The 9095-nt window shown below is 37.2% G+C and overlaps 1 pseudogene; it reads left to right on the top strand.

Moving 5' to 3' along the window:
- The first annotated feature begins 7582 nt into the window (after positions 1-7582).
- LOC113877355 lies at positions 7583-8505 on the top strand (annotated as a pseudogene).
- Positions 8506-9095: the final 590 nt, after the last annotated feature.

The following is a 9095-nucleotide window of genomic DNA, read 5'->3' as shown; positions in this document are numbered from 1 at the left end:
CAAACCATAAGTATGGTTTAATCATATTTTGGTTCATAATTTCTGTTCTAGAGTTATGAAGAAACCAAAACTTTGTCTAGTTATTGCAGCTCACACACTATCACCTAATCCAAACTATGCACACATGGTATATGGAATCTTATGTTCATAGTACATATATTTTATATTTTCTATGTCAATCCTATCTCCATCTGAGTTGGCTTTTATCTAGCTGACTCTGTAGGAATTTTTTTTTTTTTTATTCAGGGAAGTATTAAACCCATTGGTATTCTTTAATGCATTCTAGCAGGACCTTCCATCATATGCTAAAAATCTGAATTATGAAAAAAAATAGTAGCAGCATTGAATTTGAAATTAATCAGCGATTCCATTACCAAATTATTTGGTGTTAGTGAATATGAAGTGTCTCTCCACAAAATTTACAAGTTCCCAAGTGCCTATTGCTTGCCCATAATATATAATATGAAAGAAATTAGGTTAATATTTCCATTTCTAGTCAGGTTGCAAAAATTCAGAATATCTGGGAAAACTAAGAAAAGTATAATTTTTTGTAAATACCATTCTTTGCTTGTCTATTTTAATTGAATAATTGCTGATCATTAAGTAAAGAGAAACTGAAGTCAGAGTGCTTAAGTGTCAGTGATGAAACTGTCTCTCTGGGTCTTATTACAAAACTCTTTCCTGCAAACAGAATTCCCTACTGTAATTACTAAAAGTAGATTTACCTTTTAATCAGTTTCAAGGAGACTTATTAAAATTATGTTTGTCAGCTTTTCCTTGGGGATGTATTAACAGAAATCAATTTCAACAAACAAAGTTTCAACTCAGGATTAATGAATATGGGGTGAAGTTTGAGGGTGCTGAAGTAATCATCTGATCCCTCAGTAATGACTTTGTCCTCAGCCTTGAAGCATCTTCCTTGGGGGATCAAACTGCAGACTGCAGTGCGAAGATTAGAAGTTTTGGAGCAGGATGTAGGTTTGACTCAGGCTCATCAATTACCTCCCCACACACACTTGGGAGAGTCATAAACTCTGAGTCCCAATTAAGAAAGAAAAATACTACTTACAACACCAGGCAGTTTTGATGAGTAAACCTTTAATGGATAGTAAATGAATTTGCAAACTGCCAATTGATGCTGCTGTAATATTTGCAAGTAGAATGATAGTAATTATAATAACTGTGACTAAGATTTATTGGGACCTTATTATGTGCCAAGCAAGGTACTAAAAAGATCTATATACTTTAAATTACTATTCCTTACAAAACACAGTGATGCAGGAAAAATATTCCCATATTTTAGACAAGAGAAACTCAGATAATTTAAATAATCTGTCTCAAGTCACAGCTGATTAATTTATTAGCTAGTATCAAGAATCAAGGTCTAACTACAGAATGGCTATATATATAAAAATTAATGCAATCTAAAGTTCTCAATAATGTACTATTATTGTGTCCCTTTCAGAATGTCTAACAAAATTCTTGGATACTTGTGTCATTTGTAGTAGTAGTATAATAGATAAATGATTGATAGACAAATACATACTTACATATATACATATGTATATCATTAAATTGTTTTAAATATCTCAACCAAAGAAATTATTTTCCTTTCCTCAAATAAGAATCCCACTATAAACCCCTTATCACACCAACATAAACCAGAGACCAATAAGCTATGAAAGTACATCTCTAAATTCTCCTGTTTTTGAAGTACACATACATCATCTATAATATATATTTTTTACATTTTTAATCCATTTTTTCTATCACATTCAGAGGTAACAACTGTAAAAGACAGTTTGAAGGTACATATATATATATATATATATATATATATATATACACACATATTTCTTGTGTGAAGATTTGCTGACCTGTATTATAATAGTTTATGATAGTTTATGATAAAGATATATTAATATTTCAAACCACAAGCTGAAACAACTACTTACAGACTTTCAATAGTTTTTATCTTTTTACTATAAAAACTAATTATCATAAGGCAATGGCACCCCACTCCAGTACTCTTGCCTGGAAAATCCCATGGATGGAGGAGCCTGGTAGGCCACAGTCCATGGGGTCACTGAGGGTCGGAAACGACTGAGCGACTTCCCACTTTCACTTTTCACTTTCATGCATTGGAGAAGGAAATGACAACCCACTCCAGTGTTCTTGCCTGGAGAATCCCAGGGACAGGGGAGCCTGGTGGGCTGCCGTCTGTGGGGTCACACAGAGTTGGACACGACTGAAGTGACTTAGCAGTAGTAGCAGGTTTTTACTATGGAAATTTTCAAACCTATACAAAATTACAAGATTTGATACAATAATTTCCTCCATAAAAACTGCCAGCTTTAACATGTCTGTTCATCATCACATATGTTCCATCCATACCTCTTGTTGTTCAGTGGCTCAGGTCATCTGCAAACGATGCTGCAAATGCCATTATTTCATTTTTTCTTTATGGCTCAGAGGTAGTATTCTACTGTATATATTTTAATTGTAAGTACATATAGGATGGATAAACAACAAGGTCCCAATGTATAGCACAGGGAACTATATTCAATATTATGTGATAATAGAGATGAACATGAAGAATATATATATATATATTCACTATATCATTGAGTTTACTGAGTCTTTACATACATTAATATATTCAATATTCATTAAAACGTAACACATGTTTTACTTGACTTTACAATTGAGAAAGCTGAGATCTAAAAAGAATATGGACATTACCCACATTGTCATTCTTTATTCAGAATTTAAATGCTGAAAAAGGTCTTATCCTTTCACAAAATTTGAGTTCTTATTTAAATGAATGAAAGTGTATGCTCCTTTTACATTGCTGTCCTTAATACAGCCTACTTCGTTTTTGTGGAAACTGTCTGATAGGTATACTTGAAGTATGGTTCCTTCAGGAATACAGATAAGTATATATTTCTTCAAATCCCCAGTATAATTTGTTCAGCTCATCATACATTGAGAGAAAGAGAGAAGGATATATTATATCTTTCAGATATCTCAAGAGGCTCAAATTTAGACTTAGAGGGATCTCAGTTTAATTCAGTTCAGTTCAGTCACTTAGTCGTGTCCAACTCTTTGCGACCCCATGAATTGCAGCACACCAGGCCTCCCTGTCCATCACCAAATCCGGATCCACCCAAACCCATCTCCACTGACTCGGTGATGCCATCGAAGCATCTCATCCTCTGTCATCCCCTTCTCCTCCTGCCCCCAGGCCCTCCCAGCATTATGGTCTTTTCTAGTGAGTCAACTCTTCACATGAGGTGGCCATAGTACTGGAGTTTCACCTTCAGCATCAGTCCTTACAACGAACACCCAGGACTAATCTCTTTTAGGATAAACTGTTGGATATCCTTGCAGTCCAAGGGACTCCCAAGAGTCTTCTCCAACACCACAGTTCAAAAGCATCAAATCTTTGGCACTCAGCTTTCTTCACAGTTCAACTCTCACATCCATACATGACCACTGGAAAACCATAGTCTTGACTAAACAGACCTTTGTTGGCAAAGTAATGTATCTGCTTTTCAATATGCTATCTAGGTTGGTCATAACTTTCCTTCCAAGGAGTAAGTGTCTTTTAATTTCATGGCTGCAGTTACCATCTGCAGTGATTTTGGAGCCCCCCAAAAATAAAGTCTGACACTGTTTCCACTGTTTCCCCATCTATCTGCCATGAAGAGATGGGACCAGATACCATGATCTTCGTTTTCTGAATGTTGAGCTTTAAGCCAACTTTTTCACTCTCCTCTTTTACTTTCATCAAGAGGTGTTTTAGTTTCTCTTCACTTTCTGCCTTAAGGGTGGTGTCATCTGCATATCTGAGGTGATTGATATTTCTCCCAGCAATCTTGATTCCAGCTTGTGCTTCTTCCAGCCCAGCGTTTCTCATGATGTACTTTGCATAGAAGTTAAATAAGCAAGGTGACAATATACAGCCTTGACCTACTTATTTTCCTATTTGGAACCAGTCTGTTGTTTCATGTCCAGTTTTAACTGTTGCTTCCTGACCTGCATATAAGTTTCTCAAGAGGCAAGTCAGGTGCTTTGGTATTCCCATCTCTTTCAGATATTTCCACAGTTGATTGTGATCCACACAGTCAAAGGCTTTGGCATAGTCAATAAAGCAGAAATAGATGTTTTTCTGGAACTCTCTTGCTTTTTCCATGATCCAGTGCATGTTGGCAATTTGATCTCTGGTTCCTCTGCCTTTCCTAAAACCAGCTTGAATATCTAGAAGTTCACAGTTCATGTACTCCTGAGGCCTGTCTTGCAGAATTTTGAGAATTACTTTACTAGCCTGTGAGATGAGTACAAATGTGTGGTAGTTTAAGCATTCTTTGGCATTGCCTTTCTTTGGGATTGGAATGAAAACTGACCCTTTCCTGTCCTGTGGCCACTGCTGTTTCCCAAATTTGCTGGCATACTGAGTGCAGCACTTTCACAGCATCATCTCTCAGGATCAGAGGGATCTAGGAAATATTTTTTAAATTTAAATTTATTTATTTTAATTAGAGGCTAATTACTTTACAATATTGTATTGGTTTTGCCATACATCAACATGAATCCACCACGGGACAACTTTGGAATGAGTACATTCAGAGCCAGAATCATGGCTAAGCAGGTGAGTCATATGAAGTTTGTAGAGTGAGTAGTCAACTATCCATCTGGAACTTTGCTTTCCACTAGAAACCTTTCCCCTTTATGAACTGTGATATTAAATGGAATCATAATACCTCTAACATCTTAACTGCACTTCTTACTTTCATACTCTCTGCATTTCAGTCTTTTCTACAGGATATCTATTTGCACTTCAAATACTTTTAGAAAACCTTTTAGAAGTTTGATCTCCTGAAAGTTTGCTTAACTACAGTTTTCATGTTTGACTTCTCAAAACTTCTCTCAACATTAGGTTCATATCAGAGTAAAATGGACATATCTGTATGTATACACATTGGGCAGCATGGCTTGATGGATTAGGACTATGGGCTCTGCAGTCAAACAAACCCAGTTACACCCATCCTATGCCATCTACTCTCTGTGTTCCTGTTGTTGTTTAGTTGCTAATTCATGCCTGTCTCCTTTGCAACTCCATAGACTGTAGCCCACCATGCCCCTCTGTCCATGGGATTTCCCAGGCAAGAATACAGGAGTGGGTTTCCATTTCCTTTTCTAGGGGATCTTCCCAACATAGGGATTGAACCTGCATCTCCTCCATTGGTAGGCATAGTCTTTACTGCTGAGCCACCAGGGGAGTCCTTACTTTTGGTGACCATAGCTTTAAACCTGGGTTTTTTCCATTACTACTCAGATATGATGGGATATAAATTTCATCAGAGTGTGTTAGCAAGAAACTATATCACCAGTGAATTCATGTTTTAGCTAGATAGAGTGTCTAATAAGGACAGCCCTCAACTTCAGCAGATAAATAATAATAGTATTAATGAATAAAATGTGAAATATGAAGGAGTTATACACAGTAACATCTTGAGGCTCCTTTTTTTGTTAATATTTTGTGGTTCCACTATGTGGGAAATAAAGACAGGATCATAAAATCCAAATAGTCTAACATTGGATTTAGAGAAACTAGTCTTATTTTTTCAGAGCTGTCAGAAGTACAAGAAATTGTTCTGAAGCTTTCATGAACACCTATACATGCTTCCACAAAACTTTCTTTACAACTGAAGGTAAGTATTAGATAGTTTAAGTCCCTGAAATATATTGACAGTCATTTATGTGAAAAGGTATTTATCTATGTACAGTATAGAATAAATTATCTAGCAGACTACTTCATTAATGTTATCTCTCAGAAACAAACTACAAAATGTGGTAAATCTTTGAATTGTTAAATAATCCTAAGTCTCTTTAATTCTTAGGCAAACAAAATAATACTTTCCCATCAGTTCAGTTCAGTAGCTCAGTTGTGTCCAACTCTTTGCAACCCCATGAATCTCAGCACGCCAGGCCTCCCTGTCCATCATCAACTCCCAGAGTTCATTCAGACTCACGTCCATTGAGTCAGTGATGTCATCCAGCCATCTCATTCTCTGTTATCCCCTTCTCTTCCTGCCCCCAATCCCTTCCATCATCAGAGTCTTTTCCAATGAGTCAACTCTTCGCATGAGGTGGCCATAGTACTGGAGTTTCAGCTTTAGCATCACTCCTTCCAAAGAAATCCCAGGCTGATCTCCTTTAGAACGGACTGGTTGGATCTCCTTGTAGTCCAAGGGCTCTCAAGAGTCTTCTCCAACACCACAGTTCAAAAGCATCAATGCTTCAGCACTCAGCTTTCTTCACAGTCCAACTCTCACATCCATACATGACCACTGGAAAAACCATAGCCTTGACTCGATGGACCTTTGTTGGCGAAGTAATGTCTCTGCTTTTCAATATGCTATCTAGGATGGACATAACTTTTCTTCCAAGGAGTAAGTGTCTTTTAATTTTATGGCTGCAGTCACCATCTGCAGTGATTTTGGAGCCCCCCAAAATAAAGTCTTACACTGTTTCCACTGTTTCCCCATAGATCTGATTAATTTCCTTTTAACTTACATAGCATCAAGTACTTATTTTATAAAATTAAATAAGTAAGTCATGCTAGAACATTTTTATATTTTAAAGCTTTGGGGACTTACACGAAATTGAAAAACAGGGAAATATAAGTGCACTTTCATTTATCTATTAGGTATTTTTAACTGCCACATTTTTTACTGAATACAAGCTCACTCTGCTTACTACAAGGCAAGCCAATTAACTCTGAGTTTTGGTGTTGAGGCAAGGAGTATTGACTTTTTTTCAGAAAGCCAGCAGGCGAAGAAGATAGCAAACTGATGTTTCAAAATAATCATCTAATTGGAGTCCAGGTGACAAGTTCTTTTATAGAACAGAGATGAGGGCAGGGTGAAGAAGTAAATTTAAAAGGCCATTAGTTTTGCAATTATCTCCTGTAATGACAAGCCTTGGGCAGAGAATGTGTTAATTCCTTCCCTCCTGTAGCCACCCACAGGTGGACAGGGTCCAGAACAAATGCACTTTGGTTTAACATTCAGGCAGAGGGGCAGGGTTTTCCAAGGTAGACCAATATGTATTAACAGTATTCTTTCAATGAACAAACACAACAAGAAATAAATTTAAAGAAAAGAAATATATCCACCGTGGAGTAAGTTTTTCCCTGTAACATATATATGGGCATCAAAACCTTTGTGGCACCAAAACACTGGAATATTACTATTAGTTGCCTCAAGTGCTTTCTTTCAGATACTATTTGATTTTTAACCAGAATTTTCCCATATTTTCTACATCACAAAGCAAAGAAGTACCGCTTCTTTGTAAAGCAAAGTAAGGCTTAAGAAGACTACTCTGAGAGTAATAGACTCCTTTCTCTGGGGCAAGAATGGCATGCCATTGGAAAGCTGCAGCTACCTTTTGCCCACAAGGTGGTGTGACTCATGACTAGAAGATGCTAATGATCACCTTTCCCAACACTGGCAGAGGCTGTAGAAGGTGTCATTTTTATTCTTCAACTCACAACAAACTGCCAAAACCATCAGATTAAATGGCTGAAGTGAATCTTACTTTTGTCACTGAATTCATTCTCAAGGTAATTACATACTGGTCAGAGCTTCAGGTCCCCTGCTTCGTGGTGTTTTTGATCATCTATCTGATCACAGTGCTGGGAAACCTGGGCTTGATAACCTTGATCAGAATTGATGCTTGACTCCACACGCCTATGTACTATTTCTTCAGTCACTTGGCCTTTGTTGATATTTGCTACTCTTCTGCTATCACACCAAAGATGATGGTGAACTTTGTTGTGGAGCACAATACTATTGCTTTCTATGCTTGCACAATGCAACTGGGCTGTTTTCTCACCTTCATGATCACAGAGTGTTTCCTCTTAGCTTCCATGGCCTATGATTGCTATGTAGCCATCTGTACCCCCATTATCCCACACTGATGTCACAAAGAGTCTGAATTTGATTAGTGGCAGTTCCATATATGTTCAGCTTTCTAGTTGCCCTGTTCCATACCATCATCACCTTCTGTCTAACTTACTGTGGCCCCATTATTAACCATTTCTACTGTGATGACCTCCCTCTCTTGGCTCTGTCATGCTCTGACACACACATTAAGGAAATTCTGATCTTTGCCTTTGCTGGTTTTGATATGATCTTTTCATCTTCCATCGTCCTCACCTCCTACCTCTTCATCATCACCACCATCCTAAGGATCTGCAGGAGTGACTCAAGGCTATTTCTACCTGTGACTCCCACATGGTGGCTGTTATTGTTTTTTTATGGCATGCTGATATTTATGTACCTGTAACCCAAGTCAAACCACTCCCTGGACACAGACAAAATGGCATCTGTGTTTTACATAGTGGTGATCCCCATGTTGAACCCACTCATCTATAGTCTAAGAAACAAAGAGGTGAAAGATGCCTCCAAGAAAGTCTTGGGAAAAGGTTGTGAAACTTAAAATATATTAAAATTAAGAAAATAATAATAATAATACTGTATTAGATACAAGAAGAAAAATAAGTCAGTCTTTCCCTAGTTGACATTGCTTGTAATTTCTTTACCAGTAAACTGAAAATTTGATTATTACTTCAACAGATCCTGATATTTACTACAAGGACCCAGGTCAATTCTGGAAAGTCAGTTTGATTCTGAGTCTTGCTCAGGACATAGTTGCATTTAAAGACCATGAAATCATCTTCAAATACAAACACAAATATACTCCCAAACACATATACATGTATCCCAAACAAAGGTAGAAGCATCTTTTTTTAGAACTCAGGACTCTAGAACTCTAGAACCAAGACTGACTGAGTTTGAATTCCATCTTCTTCTTTTTTTTTTTTTTTTTATGTATTCCATTTCATCTTTTTTTTTTAAATTTTATTTTATTTTTAAACTTTACATAATTGTATTAGTTTTGCCAAATATCAAAATGAATCCGCCACAGGCATACATGTGTTCCCCATCCTGAACCCTCCTCCCTCCTCCCTCCCCACACCATCCCTCTGGGTCGTCCCAGTGCACCAGCCCCAAGCATCCAGTATCGCG

This window comes from Bos indicus x Bos taurus, chromosome 19 (genome assembly GCF_003369695.1).
Source record: "Bos indicus x Bos taurus breed Angus x Brahman F1 hybrid chromosome 19, Bos_hybrid_MaternalHap_v2.0, whole genome shotgun sequence".
Lineage (NCBI taxonomy): Eukaryota > Metazoa > Chordata > Mammalia > Artiodactyla > Bovidae > Bos > Bos indicus x Bos taurus.
Note: the sequence above shows the minus strand (reverse complement) of the source record. Positions and strands in the feature narration are given on the sequence as shown.